Source organism: Aquarana catesbeiana, linkage group LG01 (genome assembly GCF_042186555.1).
Source record: "Aquarana catesbeiana isolate 2022-GZ linkage group LG01, ASM4218655v1, whole genome shotgun sequence".
NCBI classification, from domain to species: Eukaryota; Metazoa; Chordata; class Amphibia; order Anura; family Ranidae; genus Aquarana; species Aquarana catesbeiana.
The window spans coordinates 151,228,440-151,253,969 of NC_133324.1; the positions used below are offsets into that span (position 1 = coordinate 151,228,440).

Consider the following 25,530-nt stretch of genomic DNA (forward strand, 5'->3'; position numbering starts at 1 on the left):
TGTATGGTTAAGTGACTATGGTATCATAAATCAAAGTGACCCTCACTCACAGTGATTGTACGGCACCCCTGAACTGCCACTTCAGGGGCACATTCACCATAGGCTTTTCGTCCCAACCCTGACCAACAACCCAGACCAGAGCAGCCCCCACCCCAGGCAGAAAGGCATGAAGTTCTGAGAGCTTAGGGAGAGCCCTTGCCATCAGGCTCAACCGTCGCTCCCATCATTCCTACGTAATTACATTAGGAAAATACTAGCTGCTCCCCCGGTGGGAAAGGGGAGCCAGTGTTCTCTCTCAAGAAACTGACCAGAGCTAGAACTACTCCAATCTAGGCCAGATGGCCAGGGACCCGACCCGCTGGCCAGACCCGATGCAGCACCCATCCTCACCAGGAGCACCCTTCCGGATGGCTCAGACTCTACCCCGCTGACATCTCTAAGGGTGGCCAGACACCGGTCACTACTGAAACCACCCTTCCAGGTGCAATGACATCATTGGATTTGCATCTGCCCTCCCCACACTTGGGAGTAGCATAGCGCCTCCTCTGGCAACCAATAAGAACAGACATTACACTTGATCTTAGCCAAAAGGCCGAGAAAAGGCCATCTTCACCAATTCCAACAGTTGATTCAGCTCTGCCTTCCTCTTTAGTTTGTTGTTGTAAAATTGGTGTTTCACTTGCCACAGATAGGGCAGCTCCCTGTACTTATCAATAAAGTTGGGGAGGAAGTCATGGTCATTAAATTTATCCATTTTCTCTGCAAGACACAACACAAGACAAACCCTAATGTCAGGCTAAACTCTCCTAATCTTGTCCCTCGTCTAGGCCTCAGTCTATAAAAGCAGTATAGGCCACTTACCACTGATGCTCCAAGTTAAAATTTATGCTTCGTGTGCACGATCGGCGCTTACGCTACACCGTCCTCCACTTACAGATCGTGCACACTACGCATGCGTGTTATCCTTTATATACACTGCGCATGCGTGAAACTCCGTCCCGACCTTATTTCTAGTGTGTTGTCCGCCCCTTCTTTTGTGGCGCAGTGGGAGAGACAACAGATGTGTGAGAATAGCAGCAACAAGGAGGACGAGGAAAGCCCAGAGCCAGAAACGTCCCGATCCAGGAGGAGATTTAAGGCCTCAAATATGTCCTTTGTAGAGATGGTGGAGATGGTGGACATCTTGAAGAGGGCTGACTATAATGGGAAGTATGGACCGTACAGCAACCCAAATGTGAGAAAGGCCAAGATCATGACTAAAGTTATCAGAAGTCTGCAGAAGAATTTTGGGGTACGACGATCCAAGGAGCAATTGAGGAAATGCTGGTCAGACCTCAAATTGAGGGAGCAGGATCAGCACAGAAGGATCAAGAGAAGGATCAAGAGAGTGCTGCAAAAAAGTAAGTATTTTGTTGTGTGTTCCTATTATTATTATTACTTTCTTGCTGTGCTTTTCTTTACTGTTGTACAGTTTAAAATGGCAAGTTTGAGGTGGGTATAGCAATCTTTTGTATTAAACATCGTTCATTCGACCACTAATACAATGTTTTTGGCAGATGCAGGTTACCTACATTTGTTCAGGCTTATTTCTATTCAAAGAAGTTTAGTACATTTTTTTTCTAGATGGGTTTGTAACTAGAATGAAATGCAAACTTGATTCAGTGTAAGGAGAGAACACTCAGCAGCTGTTTACACATCTGGACGCAGAAGCACTAGTGTGGGACACCAGAACAAACTTTTTAGGGTGTCCCACAAAGGTGCTCCAGTGGATACTTGGGGTGTCTCCATGTGTGAAACGTTACCCAAAAAGGTAAGTATTCCAGCTTTAAGAAAGGGAAAAAAATTATGTCTTCAGCTTGCAACTCTGCCAAAACAGACAATTGTACGTCACTTCCAAGCAATGTTTCATATTACTATTTCTTGCCTCAAATATCTGTATGCTAAGTATACTTTTTTTTTTATTCACATAGGGGAGAAAAGAATCAGGACACCAGGAACCCCACTACTCCAGGAGAAGGGGAAATCCCCATACACCCTGAAGAAGATGTGGAGGGAGAAGAGTTTCAGGAATTGGGCGAAATAATGGCCACCACAACAGGTCAGTGTCTGAGACCACAGCTTCAGGTAATAGATGTATGCATGCATATTTATAATACATGGTGTGTTTTTTTATTTTTAGGTGATGTGGATGTTGTGGAAGAAGAAACTAATTTCAACAGTGCAAGTGCACAGATCCTCATCGGAGAGATTATGGTGTGCAATCGTGAATTACAGAAGGTCAAGGAAAACATCAATGATGTTGAAAAAAGACTCAACAACATCACTGATGTTTTAGGCATTATGTAAAACACGCCAAAAATTTACCAGATTGTGATTATATTTTTTATTTTTCGTAAATTTTTTAAGTAATTTGAAAGCCAAATTTTGAAGATGCACACAGTGTGTCAACATGTGCTATCTGCCATCACGGAATATCAATGTACGTGTTTTGTGGGTGCAACCCCTTCCTCGCAACTAAAGTAGATGAGAGGAGGGGGTTGCATCCCCGAAACACGTCCATTGATCCCCCATGATGGGAGCTAGCACATGTTGACATTAGGCATGTGATCAGGAGGGAAATTCCCATTTTGACTCCTAATTTGTGTGCATCTTCAAAATTTGGCTTTTACAGGGGTGACATCACCTCATCTGATGAAGGCAAGATCAACACAGTTTTGACATACTAATGTCACATATTGCCTTCAATTTATCAAAGTTGAACTTTGTAAGTTCCTGAGTTGTGTATGTTTTATGGTTTTAAACATGCCTGTTTAACCCAAAAAAGACTATATACTGCCACACATAAATGTTGTACACCAAAGATGTTGGTTTGTTAAAAAACCCTTTTCTAACACACATGTGAATGTGCACGGAGTAAAAGTTTTATACTCAACAATGTATGGCTTCTTCCAGTTTTTGGAATAAGTTGTTGTAGTTTACAGTGACAATGGGGGTTATTTACTAAAGGCAAATCCACTTTGCACTGCAAAGCTGAAAAGGATGATTTTTTTTTAATTAATGCATTACATACATTAACAACAAAAACAATGTGTGTGTGTGTGTAGCAGACCCACAACATAATAATTAGTTGAAGAAGAGATTGTCACCTCATGTATCAAATAAATTACGCTTGCACTATTGAAGAAAATGGCCAAAAATAAAAGGCCATTGGTGAACCTAGGAGAGAAAGTAAAAGCAGTAAATCAAATGAAATATGAGTTCAGTTTATAAAAAATACATTTATTTCAAAAACCTTTTACACATTGTCTGGCATATCAATTGCCCCCTACCCGCAAAATACTCTACATTCTTATGTCTTACTTCGCAGGCACTTTGGGGGGGGCAAGCCAGGACGGCCAGTTTCAAGAGCCATCAAGGTTGTTTGATTTTGAAAGCCGGTCTCAGTCCCAACTGAGGCCACATAGTTTGTTGCATTTTTCCTTAGGAAATTATGGAGTATGCACAATGCAAGGACAATATGATTCAGTTTATATTCTGCCATGTTGATCGCTGTGAGAAATAGGCAGAACCGGCTGGCCATTATTCAAAACGCATTCTCCACCACCCTTCTGGCTCTGGCCAGCCGGTAATTAAAAACCCTCCGGTCTAGGGTGAGGTTCCTCATTGGGAACGGCTGCATCAGATGGTCACCCAGCCCAAATGCTTCATCAGCCATGAAAACAAATGGGAGTTCTGCCACGTTGTCTTCCGGAGGTGGCAAGCCCAAGCCGCCATTCTGGAGAAGTCTGAAGAACTCCGTCTGGGCGATGACTCCACCATCTGACATCCGGCTATTTTTCCCCACGTCCACATACAGGAACTCGTATGTCGCCGACATCACTGCTGGGCAAACTGGGAGGCCACAATCTGCCATTCCTGTGGGTTTGAAGGAAACTGTGGAGTCAAACAAGAAAAAGAAAAATTACTACTTTTGCACATAACATTCCAAGCAGATTACACACAAACATTCTTGGCAAACATAAGTAAAACATTTATTTTAAGGAGTATTTAAAGACAAAAGTATAAGGTCCACTTATCAGATTCCTCACCCCCTCTGATGGCCCATTGTAAAAATTTTAGGGCGGGGTTTGGACAGGTAACCCTCTCCACTTCATTGAGAGCTGAATGCCTGAATAATGTGTATTACTTTGTCCATCCCCTCCTTACTTACACTATTGGCAGCCCACTGGATAGGTAAGACGTGTCGTAATACAAAAATAGGAATACACACTGTACATATTGAAGCACATTTTTACATTCTGCAATTACCTATCAAGATAATAGGAGAACAAAACTTGAAACAGTACCATTTGAAGATATTCAGGCAGGCCCTTGCACTACATGCTTTGGTGAATTCATCCATAAATCTGACCACAAAAGAGGTAGGTATAATGTGTATGGGTTTGGCAAGTCAGCAGATAGAGGATTGGTATCAGCTGCCTTAGCAGTTGGGGGGAGAAAGGGTCCCAAATGAGTTTGGGCCCCCCAAAAAAATTCTTGCACTCTGCCTGAATTTAAGGACAACAATAACATTTGTACACATTTTAGGGGGTGTTTAGGGTAAGCACTATAATGGAGCTGACAAAATACATTGTTAAGTGACTAGACTAGGTGTATATGGGCCCAGGATAGCATGCTGGGGAGTTTAGTGAAGGCAAATATGCATGAAGGACAAAAAAGGAGCAGTAAAAGCTTCCAGCATGCATGAGGACAAAGAGGACATTCACAGCATATTACAATCATGGTAATTATGTAATGATGAAATAAATACAATACATTAGTGTCATGGTTATGCAGCAGAGTTTTGTCTATCAGCTTACCTGTCTCCATGTGTTCATCTCTAAAGACCAGCTGACTCTCACCTGACTGCTTTTATTAACTCTCCTCTAGCATGGCTTCACTCCAGCTCCTATCAGAGAACTCTATATTAACCTCTGCACTGCAGGCCAGCCCTGCTGATCAACCTTTGTGTGTTTTGGCTTCCTGTTCCTGCCTGCTGTGTGCTCTATGTTTGTTTCTGTTACTGACTTTGGCGTGTTCTCTACTATTCCTGTCTGCTCGTGACCCTGACCTTTGGCGTGTCCCCGACTATCCCTGTTTGCCTGTGACCCTGAACCTTGGCGTGAACTCTGTTGTCCTTGTCTGCTTGTGGCCCTGACCTTGGCTTATTCCTTTACTATCCCTATCCTCCTGTTGCCTACTGTGGGTGTGAGCTGGGGGACCCTGGGGGTCGCGACCTGGAGCCAGTTGCAGCCCAGTCCATCCTCACCACTAGAGGCTCTGGTGAACACCTGCTGGCTCTTAGACTCCATGCCCCAGGGAATCCTATGTTCTAACCCCAGTGGGATCTGTGTTGGTGTTCTAGCGGCCCTGCCTTCCTTAACACCCGGACTCCCATCCGCAGCAGTCAGCCGTAGGGTCCACTGCCTTGCGGTGCACTCCTGATCCCAAAGATGTGCATCTGTCACCTAGCCTCAAGGTGACCTGACAATTAGCAAACATTATATACATAGAATGTGATGTTAAAGGATAAAACTTTCCTTAATATAGTCCTTCTGCAGGACCTGAATAATGGCAGAACAGGTCTCTGGAATAATGATTGCCAGAGCCTGGGGGAGATCCCAGTCGAGAACTTGATGTCCTGCAGACTTCTTCCCATCGCCAAGTACCGCAAGGTGGCAATGAGCCTTTGTTTGGGAGTGATGGCTTGCTGCATGCAGGTGTCCTGCTTGGTAATATAAGGGGACAGCAAAGCCAACAGGCGGTGAAAAACGGGGTCCGTCGTCTGGAGATAATTCCTGAAATCATCAGGATTATTCTCCCGGATCTCCCGCAACAAAGGCATGTGAGAGAATTGGTCACGCTGGAGCAACCAATTCTTCGTCCATGAACTCCTCCTCACCCTTTTCATGGACTGGACTTGGGTCAAAGCAAGAACTCCAACACCAAGCCCTTGCACAGCACGAACTCTACGATGAGTATGTACCCGCAACATGGCTAGAAAATGGTTGGCTGGTCAGAACGAACTAACAGAACGCACTGAAAATCAGAAAGAACCTGAGAAGAACAATCTAAAAATCATAAACGAGTGGACAAGAACACACTGGAAAACAGATATGAACTATTAAATAGAAAAACAGGAACTAACTGACAACACGCACTGAAGAACAGATACAAACTCACAAGCACAAACTGACAAGCAGAAACAAACTGAAAAGCACGAGGCTGAAATGTGCGAATTGTCTCTCACCAAACTTCTACTAACATGAGATAAACACGAGATTAGCAGAAGGAGCCCAAAGGGTGGCGCACTGGCTATTGAACTTCCTTTTTATAGTCCTGTCGTACGTGTTGTACGCCACCGTGTTCGGAATTTCTGACAACATTTGTGTGACCGTGTGTATGCAAGACAAGTTTGAGCCAACATCCTTCAGAAAAAAAATCCACAGTTTTGTTGTCGGAATTTGATAGTAAGTGGCCAGTGGCGAGATAATTTTGCATCAGTGAGAACGAGAGCCTTACTGGACAATTTTTATCTGCCATTCAAAGCATTCCTATTACCACAGAATATTTAAATATTTAAAGTCACAGTACTCATTTATAGAAAAAAAAAAGTTGTTGCGTTCCCCATTATATTCCAACCAGACTCTTATCCAGAAATGCAGCCTGGATAGCAGAGAAAAGGAGGGTAGGAAGTTTGTGCCGCTGCTTCCTGTATCAGGCCAGGCCAATATGCCTTTCAACATTGGAGGGCTACCTTGCAAGGGGGAGTGACAAAGCCTCCTCTCCTTTGCGAACTACCCTTCTCCCAATGTTAACAGACAAGAGCTTCTACCCTACTTCTGGGACACCAAAAAGGAGATGAGGGTAATAAGGGGGTACTTGTGGTGGAATCTAGAAGCCTTATGGGGCAACCAGATATCCTTCCCCTTCCTGGGGAATGATTACAAAGGTGATACCCATGTTGATACCCATCCCAAGTAGAGATAAAAGTACCATATTTATCGGCGTATAACACACGTCGGTGTATAACACGCACCCCAAGTTTAGAAGGGAAGTTTAAGGAAAAAAACTTTTAGGAGGGAAGTTTAAGGAAAAAAAACTTACATTTTAAATGCCCATCAATTCAGCCTTGCACAGCGACCACCTGCAGCCTTGTCCAGTGTCCACCTGCAGGCTTGTCCAGTGTCCACCTGCAGCCTTGTCCAGTGTCCATCTGCAGCCTTGCCCAGTGTCCGTCTGCAGCCTTGCCCAGTGTCCGTCTGCAGCCTTGCCCAGTGTCCAACTGCAGCCTTGCCCAGTGTCCACCTGCAGCCTTCCCCACTGTCCACCTGCAGCCTTCCCCACTGTCCGTCTGCAGCCTTGCCCAAAATTGCAGCATGTTTGTTTTTTAAATTTGCCGCCGCCACCGCCGAGGTATTTGGCTCCTCTTGCCGCCGACATAGAGTGAGCTGAGCCGAGTGTACTGTGTACTTGGCTACTCGGCTCCACTCGCAGTCATGCCCCCCATCCCGCCCCTTGGCCCTGCTCCAATGGCGGGACGTAAAGGCTAGGAGGCGGGACTGGGCATGACTGCGAGCGGAGCCGAGTAGCCGAGTACACGAGTACACAGTACACTGGCTTGGTCAATGTCGGCGGCGCTCCTCTTGCCCACAGACAGCGGGGGATCGGCGCATAACATGCATCCACGATTTTCCCCTGATTTTAAGGGGAAGAAAGTGCATGTTATATGCCGATAAATAAGGTAAATAAACACATACATTAAATTTAAAAGTCCTTCATTTGCCTGCTTAAAAAATACACTTTATTATGATCCACATGCATGATGACCTGTTGCCCAAAGATGTGTGCACACTGGCAGGTAGTGTGATGTATGCAAACTGGCAGGTGATAGATCATCAAAAATGAATATTGGATTTACATACTTGGATGTTGTGATTGTTGTAAATTACATTGCTGGATGCCCTGATTGATGTGTTATGATCTGTGGGCATCAATATTTTGAAAGCAGGTAAATATGTGTGTTTTATTTTAGGTAAGGCTTTTTTTTTTTATGAAATGGGTGTGTGATTATTTACTCTTGCTTCCCAATGTTGAAAGCCATGCTGTCTGTTGTAGTACAGGAAATGGGGGAAAAAATGCGTGCTTGCTGCCCTTCCTGTCCTTGCCACCCAGGTTACCTGCCTGGATAAGGGTCTGGTTGAAATATTAAGGGAAAACTGATGCCAATATTTGCCATGTTTTTGTTATTTCATTTTAATTACCACATTTAAAATGAAGTGAATCAGATGGGGGTCCTGCTGCTGTATGTAAGCCATGCCAATTGTAAAAGAAAAAAACTCTGTTCCATAGCCAAACATGAACTATCATGGTATGCTGTTGCTCAGACTGTCTGTAAAAATCAGCAGTTTTGTTAGGCTTTATTGACACTGGTGCACCATTCCATACATCCATGTGAAGGGCCATCTTCACTGGCAAGGGATTAATGACAGGTGGCAGGCTCCATGGATTTGCATGCATCTCAAGTACATACTAGGGTGTACATCTGCGCAGGACCAATGCAGGGATCAGAACTCAAACTGTTTACATTCTGTTCTGTGCATTTGTCCCACACTCCCACACAGATGTACAGCGAAGTGCGACTGAAGACAACCCTTTGCATGGTTGCATGGAACAGTACACTCATGTGAAGGAGCCCTTTACACAATGTACAACTTTAAGGTTTTCCTAAGCATTTTATTTAAAGAATTTGTGTACTTTGAATGTTTCATTTGAAACTGCATTAAAAGACTGTACGGTATTTTTTTGATTTTTTTTTGCATTAGTATATGTCCTCCTTGGCAGTGCTTAGCTTCTCATGCCTTTTTTAACAGTACTTAGCCTATTGGGCCCTAAAATGGCACAAATCTACTAACAAGATTAGTCTCCTATATATTTCAAAGAAGTCCGATGGCAATTTCTGCTTTCCCGAATTTCAGTAGGATTTTCTGAACATCCAGAATCAGAGCCAGACAGTTGCTCTCATCCCTAGTTGAGTTTAGTTTTTCACTAAAATTTTCTTTAATATCTAAGAAACTGAAGGATCTCATTATAGACAATGCTTTCCTAGATATGTCTGGCATATGTGTCAAAATTCTTCTGTCTGACAACAGAAAATGCTGAGATTTCCTAAAAAAAAAAGCTTCTGTCAACTTTTATGCAGTGAAAAAGAAAGGTTATCTTCACATTTAATTAAAACATTGCATATGGTTTCAACATCCCCATCAATTTACATACATAGGATGATTGTGTCATTGCTCAACAGGGAAATTGTTGTAATTATTTGAGTTTTGTTCACATACTTCACACAGTACAATGGTTAAACAAATATATCTATTAAAGCTTTTTTAGCAACTGGTATGTACAGACTTAAAGCAAAACTCTAGTCTCACCAGTTGCTGTCTCACCTGCTTCTGCCTCTGGTGCGTGCTGTAGAACTGCTGCTCTTTTTTCTACCATCTACCCATCCCCCCACATCGTGTGTCTCCAAATATTTGTAAAGGTCATTGCAACGGGCACACTTCCCATCTGTACGACATCCAGCCCCCTCAAGACACCAATTCTCATAGCTCCCAACTGTCCCTGATTTGGAGCAATGTCCCTCTGTCCCTCTTTCTTGCTCATTTGTCCCTCATTTTGGTCTGATCTATATAGTTGTATATAAAATTCACTATTTATCTTTCAAAAAGTGTTTTCAAGTGCTAAACCTTTCATCCAAATCCTAAATTGCTGCATTAGTAAAATGTAAAAACAATATAAAGGAATAGTAGTGGTAAAAAAAAGCCCCCTGTGGATTTAACTAATCTTTTTTTTTAGGTAATTCTCCTTTAAGGGGTGTGTCCTATGCCTACATACTTGTGCTAGTAGGTGTCCCTCATTCCATTCTCAAAATATTGGGAGGTATGCAACTGTCATAGACATACTCCCTGGGCAAGGGGTGTCATCAGCTGCTGAGGCCTCGGTGGTGCAAACAACTTCCAAATAATCAGTTTTATCTGCATCAGAAAGTGTTACAATGCAGATTATTATGATCACCAAAGATTAATATCAGAACAGATCCAGAGACTTAAAGTGATTGTGCACCTCTGAAATAAAAAATTTACAAAGCAAATAGTGTATACTTACCTCAATCTAAGGCACCAAGTGTGATTTCTCTAAGCTCTGTCCTCCCTCTACTATCTGCATGAGTCTCTTCTGACAGATTAAGTCAACACCGCAGAATCCTGGGGAATGGGCACGCCTCCCCTCCAGCACAGAGCAGATTAGGAAGCCTCAGCTGTGCATGTTTCCCTATGAGACTAAGTAGAGGGAGGGTAACCAAGAACACTATAAACTCAAGCTGCTGCTCCCAGCAATCATCCTGTAATACACTGGTGACTTACACAGAGTGCAGGTGCTGGCATCAAGAGAGCCTCTCTCGGCTTTGTATACACAAATAGGAGAAGGGAGGATAGCATGCCACACTCCAAAAGAACATCGCAGAAGTAAGGAAGAGTGAAAGTGGCTTCAGCCTGATTCCCCCCAATGTGTTTCACCTCCACTTACTACTTACTTCAGGCCTGTTCTTTTGGAGTGTGAGCATTCAATTCTCCCTTCTTCTATGTGTGTAGAGGGAGGTGTCCATTCCCTGTACTTATATTTCAGATTACACTCACTCAGCTCCCTGTTCTATGCTGTTCAGTGTGTGAATTAGATCCCAGATAAAAGAAAAAAAGGCGCCTCTAAGTGCAGAAATAAAAACTTTTAATATCCCCAAAAAAGGATTAAAAACACTTACAGGATCAAGAATAGGAAGAAGCATATCATGGATATATAAAGCAGGTGATCCGGCATGAGGAAGTCCCAGTGTATCACAATTCTCCAGGGATAACGATATGCAGCAGGAGGTCCCAAGATAACCAGCAGGTGAACACCCCAGGCTCCCACATTGGTGAAGCAATCGCACCGTCTGAGTTAGCGTGGAGCATAGATGCCAGAAATGATGTCAGCGGGAGGGGACGAAAACCAGCATGGACCGCAAACAGGAAGTATGTCATCAAAATGGGACGCATTTCAGAACTACTGATTGGTTCCTTCTTCAAGCCAATCACAACAGGTAAGTAGAAGGTGAGCTTCTTATGGTCTATGGGCTGAGCTGTGGGTGGGGCTATGGGCAGTGGTAAGGGGAAAAAAACACAATGCTGCAGTAACCCAGGAAGTGGTGTAATCCATGGGCACAGAGTTACACTTTAAACATAAAGACCTAAAGACATCGCGGGATGCAGCCCGCACACAAGAAAACGGCAAGACGAATGCAGCTGGACATTTACAAAGATATATATCGGGAAAGGGGCTTAAGATCATGGAAAATTAAAAGAAAAAAGCGCTTAACCCATACATTAATCCTCAGTAGCAAATGCCACTAGGGGGAAGTTGGTGGATAATTCCAATCAGATTCCATATAAAATGCTAAGATATTAAAATATATTAAAATATGTTAAAATATGTGGTTTATGTAGATATCATATAAAATGTATATATATTTATATATATATATATATATATATATATATATATATATTAAAAAATACATATATATAAAAAATATATAAATAGTTGAATTTTATATGAAACAATTATATATAAATATAAAAAATAATAAAAAAATAATAATAAGTTGTTTGAAAGAAAACCAATGAATCAATATTTGGAGATAACAAACAGAGTAAGAATCATAGGTATATATGCGTGTGTACGCATGCCCACATGGGTGACATCCACAGACTAGGGATGAGCCGAACACCCCCCGGTTTGGTTCGCACCAGAACCTGCGAACGGACCGAAAATTTGCACGAACATTAGGACCCCATTGAAGTCTATGGGACTCGAACGTTCAAAATCAAAAGTGCTAATTATAAAGGCTAATTTGCATGGTATTGTCCTAAAAAAGGTTTAGGGACCCGGGTCCTGCCCCAGGGGACATGTATCAATGCAAAAAAAGTTTTAAAAACGGAGGTTTTTTCGGGAGCAGTGATTTTAATGATGCTTAAAGTGAAAAAAAAAGTGAAATATTCCTTTTAATATCGTACCTGGGGGCAGTCTATATTATGCTTGTAAAATGGCGTGTGTTTCCCGTGCTTAGAACAGTCCCTGCACAAAATGACATTTTTAAAGTAATAAAAGTCATTTAAAACTGCTTACGGCTTTAATGTAATGTCCGGTCCCAGTAATATGGATGAAAATCAGTGAGACAAACGGCATGGGTACCCCCCCCCCCAGTCCATTACCAGGCCCTTTGGTCTTGTATGGATAGTAAGGGGAACCCTGCACCCAAATTAAAAAAAGGAAAGGCGTGGGGCCCCAGGCCCTCTGAACAGCATTATACAGGCGGTGCAAACAAGACAGGGACTGTAGGTTTGTTGTTAAGTAGAATTTGTTTGTAATTTTGAATTGGTACATTTTTAAAGTGTATCTCCAGCCAAAAAATCTATTTTTAAGCTTTTTGGAAAACATAGGGAAGGGTTATCACCCCTGTGACATTTGTTTTGCTGTCTGTGCACTTCTTCAGAAGATTTTACCTCACTTTCTTTCCCAATGACAAATGTTTTTTGACAATTTGGGGTTTTTAGTGAAACAAGGATTGGTGATAAAGCATCAGTGAAGAGGAGACACGTTTTTCCCATATTAACTCTTACAGGAGAGAATTTCCCTTCCTAGGAGGTAGATTTCATCTCACTTCCTGTTGTCTCCTTCCGTTTGCAAGTAGGAGTCGTTTGTAAGTTGGATGTTTGAAAGTAGGGGCCTGCCCTATATACTTTGCAGAAATTGGGGCCTTAGGTGTTGGTGTTGCCACAACACTGTAAGCCCTCACAGTTACTCTTGGTGGGCGCAGGAACGGGCTATGCTGTGAAACATTAGATGAAGAATTGTAATTACATGCCCCTGTTGAACAGGATCAGAAAAATTGGGCCTTTGGTGGTGGTGGTGGTGGTGCTGGTGCCACAACACTGTAAGTCCTCACAGTTACTCTTGGTGGGTGCAGAAACAGGCCCTGCTGTGAAATATTAGATCAAGAATTGTAATTACATGCACCTGTTGAACAGAGGCAGAAAAATTGGGCCTTTGGTGGTGGTGGTGGTGGTGTTACCACAACATTGTAAGTCCTCACAGTTACTCTTGGTGGGAGGTGGAATGGGCCCTGCTGGGAAATATGTAATTTGTAATTACATGTCCCTGTTGAACAGGGGCAGAAAAATTGGGCCTTAGGCACTGGTGCCACAACACTGCAACCCCTCACAGATACTCTAGTTGGAGCGCAGGAATGAGCCCTCCTGTAAAATATTACATCAAAAATTGTAATTACACGCCCCTGTTAAACAGGGGCTGAAAAATTGGGCCTTAGGCACTGGTGCCACAACACTGCAACCCCTCACAGATACTCTAGTTGGAGCGCAGGAACGAGCCCTGCTGCAAAGTATTGCATCAAAAATTGTAATTACACGCCCCTGTTAAACAGGGGCTGAAAAATTGGGCCTTAGCCACTGGTGGTGGCGCCCAGAACCAAAAATATTCTTACAAGCTATCAGCATGATCATTGAGGAGGAAAAGGATAGTCAGTCAGCATAACAGGATAGTCATTCAGCATCAGCATAGGCAGTCTTAAAGGCATCTGATATTTCAAAAAAATTATTCGGTTACATCAGCATCAGGTGCTTGGTAGCTGGTGGTGATACAAGACTGATTCATTTTTATGAAGGTCAGTCGATCGACTGAGTCGGTGGACAGGCGCACCCTGTGATCGGTTACAAAACCTCCAGCAGCACTGAATGGGCGTTCCGAAAGAACGCTGGATGCAGGACAGGCCAGTAGCTCAATTGCATACTGTGCAAGCTCTGGCCAGTGATCCAACCTCAAGACCCAGTAACCCAGAGGATTTTCAGTGGGAAAGGTGTCCAAGTCAGATCTTGCCCCTAGGTATTCCTGCAACATGTAAAACAGACGCTGGCGATGGTTGCTGGAACCGATCATACCTTGGGGCTGCAGACTAAAAAATTGTCTGAATGCATCGGTCAGATGGCCACCTTCTCCACCGCTCCTTCCTTGACTGACCGAAGCCTCAGCAACACGTTGTCCAGGAACAGGAGTTTGTAACCTCCCAGTCTCTGGGAAAGTGTTGCACAGACCTTTCTGCAAGGCCTCCTGAAGATGTTTCATCCTCTGCTCCCTCTGCGATGGCAAGATAAGGTCCACAACCTTACCCTTGTAACGTGGATCAAGGAGGGTTGCCAGCCAGTATTGATCCCTCTCCTTGATACCATGAATGCGAGGATCCTTCCGCAGGCTTTGCAGGATCAGGGAGGCCATGTAGCATAGGTTTTCTGAGGCATTCGGTCCGATGTCCTCTGGGTCACTAAGGAGGACATGATCTGCAGCCACCTCCTCCCAGCCACGTACAAGTCCATGGTTTTCTTGGGACTGTAAATGATCCCTTAAAGACTGCTGCTGATGCTGAGTGCCAGGCTCCACCTCCATGCTGACACAATCCTCCTCTTCCTCCTCCTCCTCCTCATCCTCTTCCTGTGTGATCGGCGGGCATGCAGGAACACTGTCTGGATAAAGGGGCCTTGACAGCTAAGGAAGTTCTCCTCTGTTCTGCCTCAAGTGCCCTGCCCATTATTCCATGCAGCGTGTGCTCCAACAGGTGGACAAGGGGGACAGTGTCACTGATGCATGCACTGTCACTGCTCACCATCCTCGTGGCCTCCTCAAATGGTGACAGGACAGTGCATGCATCCCTGATCATGGCCCACTGGCATGGGGAAAAAAAAACAAGCTCCCCTGACCCTGCAGCATGGCCAACGTTGAGTTCCACCTGGTGGGCATGTCACAGATTAGGCAGTTCTTGGGCAGGTTAAATTCCTTTTGGAGGTCAGCCAGCTAAGCACTGTCATTATATGACCTGGGGAAATACACACAGACTTTCCTGGCCTGCCTCAGGACATCCTGTAAGCCTGGGTACCTGCCCAAGAACCACTGCACCACCAAGTTAAGGACGTGAGCCAAACAGGGCACATGGGTCAGTTGTCCCTGTCGGAGGGCGGACAGGAGGTTGGTGCCATTGTCACAAACCACCATACCTGCCTTAAGCTGGCGTGGCGTCAACCACTTCTGAACCTGCCCCTGCAGAGCGAATAGAAGTGGGAGGTGTCATCCCAGTATGCAGTATGAAATGGAGGTGAACCCACATCCCTAATGTAATACAAAACAGAAACACACCCACGAGGAGTGTAGCTCCTCTGATGGGAATTTAAAGAGGGTCACTTCCAATATTTTCTTTAATAAAATTTGAACCTATTTTAGCAAAAAACCCTACTACTTCTGTACTCATATTGGAAGTGACCCTCTTTAAAGTCCCATCAGAGGAGCTACACTCCTTGTGGGTGTGTTTCTGTTTTGCCCCTGCATAGCTGACAGAATCTCTGCCCCAGTGTGGCTCCTGTCCCCCAAGCACACCAGCTCAAGCACCGCATGGCATCTTTTGGCCTGCGTGCTTGCTTAGCCCCTTGAACGCCTACGGAGCACCGCTGGTTCCAAAGTCAAATCAGCACAGGAAGAGGCCATGGAGGAAGAAGAAGAGGAGGGGGTGGAGGAGAGACGTGTGGCAGAATCACCACTAGTAGTATTTTGGAGGCGTGGTGGCAGAACAACCTCCAACACTACTGCACCTTGTCCTGCATCCTTCCCAGCTGCCAGAAGAGTCACCCAGTGCACGGTGAAAGATAGGTAACGTCCCTATCCATGACTGCTGGACCATGAGTCAGCGGTAATATGCACCTTACCGCTGACCACCCTGTCCAGTGAGGCCAAGACATTGCCTTCCACATGCCAATAGAGAGCCAGAATTGCCTTCCATGAGAAAAAGTGGCGTTAGGGAACCTGCCACTGAGGAACCGCACATTCCACAAACCCACGGAAGGGGGCAGAGCCTACCAACTGAAAAGGCAGCAGTTGAAGTGCTAGCAATTTAGCCAAGCTAGCATTCAACCGCTGGGCATGTGGATGGCTGGGAGTGAACTTCTTTCGGCGGTGCAGCAGCTGGGGCAGGGAAATTTGCTAGGTACAATCTGACGTCGGTGTACGGATAGCAGATTGCCCCCAAGTACTTGGCTGTGACACACCTAATTTTACACCTTCATTCCTCTCAGTGCAGGTCTCAGAGAGGACTGAAGGTATAGTGGAGGTATAGTGGAGTTGGAGATCCCAGCTGATGAGGAGCAAGGAGAGGTCCTCTTTGTTCTTTGGTGTGGGTCTTTTAGGTACGCTTGCCAACTAACTGCATGTGAAGTAGAATAGTAAAGTATCGAACCAGGCAGACCTTCAGCAATGCAGGTTTATTAACAGCTGATAACATACAGGTTTATGTTCAAAGTATTACAATATACAGGTCTAATTTATACAGTTTCTTACAATGCATGCATATTAGATATAAATATTCTTATCCTCTAACCCAATTGAAACAATTGTGAATTGTTCTCACCTTGAACCAGAATGGGTCTTTACTGCCAATTCTTGGGAACCTGTCACCTGATAGGGACCAGCCAATTGGCCGGTGGTCTGGTCCCTTCACAGAATTCTGAGTTCCAGCTCGACCAAGTTTGTGAGGGAAATTCACCTGAGACCACATTCTGGAACAAGTCAAGAAGTCTTCTCTGACTCGTACGAGGAGACAAGTTAGGACAGATACTTGCCCATTGGTTCTGACCTCTATGACCCGTGCAATAGGGCAGCATACACAGAGTTCAGCCTTATGAGCTCCTATCTGACCTGTCTGTCTAACAATTGCAGAGCTTGCATTTATATACCATTTTACAAGTCTTATCTCAACCATCTCTCTTACATATGATTGGTCGCTAAGATCTACGTCAAAGTAACCAACTATAAATCTGACACCTGTTCTACAACCAGATAAACTTAATTATTCCCAAAATTCCTATATGTTCATTAAAGTGATTTATAACTGTTTTTGTCCAATTTAAAACACCTGTATAGAGACAGTCTGGCACCCAGCTGTGTTATCAAACTCTCCTTATCTTGATAAGATTTAACTATTCAAGGATTTGCAGATTTACGACTTTGAGACAATTAACTTTCAATAACCCCACCAGATGTTTTATATGTTTCACTATATGCATGTATTTTAACAGTTTTAATGAGGGCACAAGCAGACCTTTGTTTGACCCTGTCAAACTTAATTAATGTTCTGTACATAACTTTCCTGTATTCCACCTAATTATTTTAACCACCTGTTTTCTTATCTGTCTGAGACAATTCTATATTACTTGAATCTATTCTAATGAACTTTCACCCAGTAGACTATCTTAATACATTTTCGAGAACACCTGTGTACAAGTACTTGTCATAAAGCAGAGGTCATTTAAAGTTCAACACTTAAAAATGAAAACTTTCTAAATCTGGAAAACACAGTATACATTATTAAAGATGAATAATTGTTGCTTTACTTATTGAATAATAATATTGATAAAACCACTACTATAATAATAATAATAATAATAATCAATAAAATACATGCAAATCAATATGAATAATATGAAATACATTGGCTAATATGAGATTCTACAACACATGGCAGGTCAACATATGTCTGGTCAAGCATGTGGTGCCCAAGCGGGAGATGTTTTGGCCACGAGAGATACGCTTGAGACATATGTTGCAAATAGCGGTGGGATCTGATGCACTCATCTCAAAAAAGGCCCACACCAATGAACTTTTGGAATAATGTGCAGAGACAGCAGCGCCCTGCACATGCGGAGCTCTGCGGTGTGATGCAGTCGGTGTGCTGCCCTTAAGCTGGCCCCTGGAGGGCATCCTGCCTCATTGGTGATGTGCCTCCTCCTCCTCCTCTCTCCTATCAGGCACCCATGTGGAGTCAGTGACCTCATCATCCCCTCCCTCCTCAACACTGGAGCAAACCTGGCAGTATGCTGCAGCTGGGAGAACATGACTGCCAGATTGCTGTCCTTCTTGGGCACCCCCTCTCTCTGGGCTCACGTTACTGCCTTCCTCTAGCTGGGTACCATCATTGGAGCCTTCAAAACGCTGGGCATCCTCCTGGAGCATGTACCCAACACTGTGGTCAAACAGTTCGGGGAACTCCTCAGGAGGACATGGTGGGCCTAGGGAAGGAGTGACTGATGCCATTGTGCCAACCCTGAGCTTGGGTGAGAGAGGATGAGGAGGATGAGGACGGCTTGGTCATCCACTCTACCAAAGCTTCTGCATGTTGTGGCTCAACACGGCCAGCTGCCGAAGAAAGAACAAGCGTGTCCCACGGCCACCTGCTGATGAGGATGCACTGTCTCCACGACCAGCACTGTTGCCTCTAGACACAGAGCCTGCTTGCCCTCTTTTATTGGCTTGTGACTGTCTGCCTCTCCTTGTTGGCCTTCCAGACATACTAATGGCCTGCAGTGAGATGTAGCTGCACAAAGCTGGGATGTATATATATATATACTGATACTGCAGCTAGCAGAATCAACTGCATGCCTGTAGTATTATTAGTATGAGAACACCAGCAATTGTCTTCAGGTAGCTTTAGGTGCACACTGTGCAGAGAACGCAATACACTAACTGTAAATACTGTAACTGCCTGCCTGTGGTATTACTAGGATCAGAAGAACACCACCAATTTTCTTCGGGTAGCTTTAGGTGCACACTGTGCAGAGGACACAGTACACTAACTGTAAATACTGTAGCTGCCTGCCTGTGGTATTAATAGGAGCAGAACAACAGCAATTGTCTCCAGGTAGCTTTAGGTGCACACCGTGCAGAGGATGCACTACACTAACTGTAAATGCTGTAGCTGCCTGCCTGTGGTATTAATAGGATCAGAAGAACACCACTAATTTTCTTCAGGTAGCTTTAGATGCACACTGTGCAGAGGACGCAGTGCACTAACTGTAAATACTGTAGCTGCCTGCCTGTGGTATTAATAGGAGCAGAACAACAGAAATTGTCTCCAGGTAGCTTTAGGTACACGCTGTGCAGAAGATACACTACACTAACTGTAAATGCTGTTGCTGCCTGCCTATGGTATTAATAGGATTAGAAGAACACCACTGATTTTCTTCAGGTAGCTTTAGGTGCACACTGTGCAGAGGACAGTGTACACTAACTGTAAATACTGTAGCTGCCTGCCTGTGGTATTAATAGGAGCAGAACAACAGCAATTGTCTCCAGGTAGCTTTAGGTGCACACTGTGCAGAGGATGCACTACACTAACTGTAAATGCTGTAGCTGCCTGCCTGTGGTATTAATAGGATCAGAAGAACACTACAAATTTTCTTCAGGTAGCTTTAGGTGCACACTGTGCAGAGGACAGTGTACACTAACTGTAAATACTGTAGCTGCCTGTCTGTGGTATTAATAGGAGCAGAACAAAAGCAATTGTCTCCAGGTAGCTTTAGGTTCACACTGTGCAGAGGATGCACTACACTAACTGTAAATGCTGTAGCTGCCTGCCTGTGGTATTAATAGGATCAGAAGAACACCACTAATTTTCTTCAGGTAGCTTTAGGTGCACACTGTGCAGAGGACACAGTACACTAACTGTAAATACTGTAGCTGCCTGCCTGTGGTATTAATAGGAGCAGAACAACAGCAATTGTCTCCAGGTAGCTTTAGGTGCACACTGTGCAGAGGACGCACTACTCTAACTGTAAATGCTGTAGCTGCCTGCCTGTGGTATTAATAGGATCAGAAGAACACCACTAATTTTCTTCAGGTAGCTTTAGGTGCACACTGTGCAGAGGACAGTGTACACTAACTGTAAATACTGTAGCTGCCTGCCTGTGGTATTAATAGGAGCAGAACAACAGCAATTGTCTCCAGGTAGCTTTAGGTGCACACTGTGCAGAGGATGCACTACTCTAACTGTAAATGCTGTAGCTGCCTGCCTGTGGTATTAATAGGATCAGAAGAACACCACTAATTTTCTTTAGGTAGCTTTAGGTGCACACTGTGCAGAGGACAGTGTACACTAACTGTAAATACTGTAGCTGCCTGCCTGTGGTATTATTAGGAGCAGAACAATAGCAATTGTCTCCAGGTAGCTTTAGGTGCACACTGTGCAGAGGATGCACTACACTAACTGTAAATACTGTAGCTGCCTGCCTGTGGTATTAATGGGATCAGAAGAACACCACTAATTTTCTTCAGGTAGCTTTAGGTGCACACTGTGCAGAGGACACAGTACACTAACTGTAAATACTGTAGCTGCTTGCCTGTGATATTAATAGGAGCAGAACAACAGCAATTTTCTTCAGGTAGCTTTAGGTGCACACTGTGCAGAGGACACAGTGCACTAACTGTAAATACTGTAGCTGCCTGCCTGTGGTATTAATAGGAGCAGAACAACAGCAATTGTCTCTGGGTAGCTTTAGGTGCACACTGTGCAGAGGACGCACTACACTAACTGTAAATACTGTAGCTGCCTGCCTGTGGTATTAATGGGATCAGAAGAACACCACTAATTTTCTTCAGGTAGCTTTAGGTGCACACTGTGCAGAGGACACAGTAAACTAACTGTAAATACTGTAGCTGCCTGCCTGTGGTATTAATAGGAGCAGAACAACAGCAATTGTCTCCAGGTAGCTTTAGGTGCACACTGTGCAGAGGACACAGTGCACTAACTGTAAATACTGTAGCTTCTGCCTGTGGTATTAATAGGAGCAGAACAACAGCAATTGTCTCCAGGTAGCTTTAGGTGCACACTGTGCAGAGGACACAGTGCACTAACTGTAAATACTGTAGCTGCCTGCCTGTGGTATTAATAAGAGCAGAACAACAGCAATTGTCTCCAGGTAGCATTAGGTGCATACTGTGCAGAGGACGCACTACACTAACTGTAAATACTGTAGCTGCCTGCCTGTGGTTTTAATGGGATCAGAAGAACACCACTAATTTTCTTCAGGTAGCTTTAGGTGCACACTGTGCAGAGGACACAGTACACTAACTGTAAATACTGTAGCTGCCTGCCTGTGGTCAGGGATGGACTGGCCATCGGACTACCGGGAGATTCCCGGTGGGCCGATGGCTCAGTGGGCCAGTTTCAGAGACAGGGAAGGAGAGATACATAGCGCCAAATGTAGCATTAAAACAACTTTTAATCCACTTAAAAAACGTTACTGACAAAGTAGGGTGAAAGGCATTGAAACACTGTGCAAGAATCCAGGCTTGTCAACAATTTGAATTAGGAGCGGCCACCGGGAACCGATCGGGCCAGTAGATGCAGAGCGCATCGGTGTGTACTACTACTTCCTGGTGGCGGAGGAATGATGGCCTGAAGGATGCATCACCTCCCACATCTTGCATCATTTCCGGATGATGACATCACGTCCGCCCCATCATGCGTTCCACCGCTACCAGGAAGTAGTAGTACACACCGATGCTCTGCATCTACTGGCCCGTTCGGTTCCCGGTGGTGGCTCCTAATTCAGATCGATGACAAGCCTGAACTCTTGCACAGTGTCTCAATGCCTTTTACCCTACTAACTTTGTCAGTAACGTTCTTTAAGTGGAATACAAGTTGTTTTAATGCTACAATTGGCGCTGTGTATCTCTCTCTCCTCCCCTGTCACGTTGTGTGTTGGGGGGGTTACAGAGCTGGGTTGGAGGTGCCCATCAAGTCCTGTAGTAGCACTGCATCTGCCATCTGGTGACAAGTGACTTGGCAGGATACAGGTGACGGGGCAAGTGATATGCGGCATCTGGTGGCAGGCGACGTGGCAAGTGACAAGCTGCCTCTGCTGACAAATGACGTGGCAAGTGACGTTTTGCATCTGGTGGCAGGTAACGTGGCAAGTGACATGTGGCATCCGGTGACAGGTGATGGTGGCAAGTGACATGCAGCACCTGGTGGCAGGAGACATGGCAAGTGACACGCTGCATCTGGTGGCAGGCGATGGTGGCAAGTGACATGCAGCACCTGGTGGCAGGCAATGTGGCAAGTGACATGCAGCATCTGGTGGCAGGCGACGTGGCAAGTGACAAGCTGCCTCTGCTGACAAGTGACGTGGCAAGTGACATTTTGCATCTGGTGGCAGGTAACGTGACATGCGGCATTTGGTGGCAGGCGACATGGCAAGTGACACGCTGCATGTGGTGGCAGGCGATGGTGACAAGTGACATGCGGCACCTGGTGGCAGGCGACGTGGCAAATGACAAGCTGCCTCTGCTGACAAGTGACGTGGCAAATGACATGCAGCATCTGGTGGCAGGCGACGTGGCAAGTGACAAGCTGCCTCTGCTGACAAGTGACGTGGCAAGTGAAACACTGCATCTGGTGGCAGGCGATGTGGCAAATGAGGTGGCAGGTGACACACTCAAGGCTCCCACTGATTCTGCATTATGGTGAGTTGAACTATTTCATGTTATATTACAATGTAATAATAGAAATAATGCGCTTCAATCATCCTGACACCATATGAACCATGGTGCCGAGAAGATTGAAGCGCCAACACCAAGTGTTTGGAGTAAAGTGGGCTGGTCTGGATGAAGTCCAGGGCCAAATTTTTGTCCCAGTCCAGCCCTGCCTGTGGTATTAATAGGAGCAGAACAACAGCAATTGTCTCCAGGTAGCTTTAGGTGCACACTGTGCAGAGAACGCAATGCACTAACTGTAAATACTGTAGCTGCCTGCCTGTGGTATTAATAGGAGCAGAACAACAGCAATTGTCTCCAGGTAGCTTTAGGTGCACACTGTGCAGAGGACACAGTGCACTAACTGTAAATACTGTAGCTGCCTGCCTGTGGTATTAATAGGAGCAGAACAACAGCAATTGTCTCCAGGTAGCTTTAGGTGCACACTGTGCAGAGGATGCACTACACTAACTGTAAATGCTGTAGCTGCCTGCCTGTGGTATTAATAGGATCAGAAGAACACCACTAATTTTCTTCAGGTAGCTTTAGGTGCACACTGTGCAGAGGACACAGTACACTAACTGTAAATACTGTAGCTGCCTGTCTGTGGTATTAATAGGAGCAGAACAACAGCAATTGTCTCCAGGTAGCTTTAGGTGCACACTGTGCAGAGGACGCACTACACTAACTGTAAATGTTGTAGATTCCTGCCTGTGGTATTAATAGGAGCAGAAGAACATCACTAATTTTCTTCAGGTAGCTTTAGGTGCACACTGTGCAGAGGACACAGTGCACTAACTGTAAATACTGTAGCTGCCTACCTGTGGTATTAATAAGAGCAGAACAACAGCAATTGTCTCCAGGTAGCTTTAGGTGCACACTGTGCAGAGGACGCACTACACTAACTGTAAATGCTGTAGCTGCCTGTCTGTGGTATTAATAGGATCAGAAGAACACCACTAATTTTCTTCAGGTAGCTTTAGGTGCACACTGTGCAGAGGACACAGTACACTAACTGTAAATACTGTAGCTGCCTGTCTGTGGTATTAATAGGAGCAGAACAACAGCAATTGTCTCCAGGTAGCTTTAGGTGCACACTGTGCAGAGGACGCACTACACTAACTGTAAATGTTGTAGCTTCCTGCCTGTGGTATTAATAGGAGCAGAAGAACATCACTAATTTTCTTCAGGTAGCTTTAGGTGCACACTGTGCAGAGGACACAGTGCACTAACTGTAAATACTGTAGCTGCCTGCCTGTGGTATTAATAAGAGCAGAACAACAGCAATTGTCTCCAGGTAGCTTTAGGTGCACACTGTGCAGAGGACGCACTACACTAACTGTAAATGCTGTAGCTGCCTGTCTGTGGTATTAATAGGATCAGAAGAACACCACTAATTTTCTTCAGGTAGCTTTAGGTGCACACTGTGCAGAGGACACAGTACACTAACTGTAAATACTGTAACTGCCTGCCTGTGGTATTAATAAGAGCAGAACAACAGCAATTGTCTCCAGGTAGCTTAGGTGCATACTGTGCAGAGGACGCACTAACTTGTAAATACTGCAGCTGCCTGCGGTACTGTAGTAATAGGATCAGAAGAACACCACTAATTTTCTTCAGGTAGCTTTAGGTGCACACTGTGCAGAGGATGCACTACACTAACTTGTAAATAATACAGCTGCCTGTGGCACTGTACTACTAGAATCAGAAGAACACCACTAATTTTCTTCAGGTAGCTTTAGGTGCACACCATGCAGAGGACGCACTACACTAACTTGTAAATACTGCAGCTGCCTGCGGTACTGTAATAATAGGATCAGAAGACCACTAATTTTCTTCAGGTAGCTTTAAGTGCACACTGTGCAGAGGACGCACTATACTAACTGTAAATACTGTAGCTAATAGGACTAATAGGATCAGAAGAACACCAGCAATTTTCTTCAGGTAGCTGTAAATACTGTAAAAACACCTGCCTGCCTGTCAGTAGTAGGAAGAGAATAACAGGAATGAATCTAGCTAAACTGAAAACAGTGTGTGTATATATATATATATATATATATATATATATATATATATATATATATATATATATACAACACCTAGGATGTATATATATATATATATACACAATACACTGTAAGTGCAGCTAACTGACTCGCCTGCCTCCTCTATCTAACTTAAATCAAATGACAATGTCTCTCTATCTATCTCTCTCTCAATGCCAGAACACACTACACAGGGCCGTCATGCAGGCGGCCTTATATAGTGTGGGGCATGTACTAAACCACCTGAGCCATAATTGGCCAAAGCCACTGTGGCTTTGGGCAATTACGGCTCTCTGTACAGACGGCGCTGTGATTGGCCAAGCATGCGGGTCATAGTGCATGCTTGGCCAATCATCAGACAGCAATGCACTGTGATGCCGCAGTGAATTATGGGCCGTGATGCACCACTCGAATTTGGCGCGAATGGCCCATATTGTTCGGAGTTCGGCGAATGACCAAACAGGCAATGTTCGAGTCGAACATGTGTTCAATACGAACACAAAGCTCATCCCTACCACAGATGCATAGATGCAAAAAAGGAGAAAAAAATGAAGAAAAAAGGAAAAGGGGAGCATAAATATATGCACTGCATCTTATCCATGTGTACGAACAGAAAAAAATAAATAAATAAAGGAGGGGGAGTACCATAACAAATCCACTGATGGTCTAATGGTTTGGGTTATTGAGGCGATGCTTAGAGACCTCCCCCCAGCTGAGCGTTTTCGAAGGCTTTGCCATAGAGAGATTTATTGGATTTTCAGTTTGAATGTTTTGGCCCCTGGAGGGTTAAATGAGGATTTCAAAATCAGTGCCATTCTTTAGAATTTTATTCACTATCCCATCATCATTTTCATATGTTTGCTCCTTATACAAGTGCCCATATTCCCCTTAGGCATGTCGCCTATTGGAAATCAGATTCTGCCTTTCCTATGGGATGTGTACATATGCGTGGGTGTGTGTGTGTATGCGGGAGCACATAGTGATTCATCTA

At 44.5% G+C, this 25,530-nt stretch overlaps 1 pseudogene; it reads right to left on the bottom strand.

The window, feature by feature from the left end:
• Positions 1 to 437: 437 nt before the first annotated feature.
• On the bottom strand, positions 438 to 604 carry LOC141124446 (U2 spliceosomal RNA; annotated as a pseudogene).
• Positions 605 to 25,530: the final 24,926 nt, after the last annotated feature.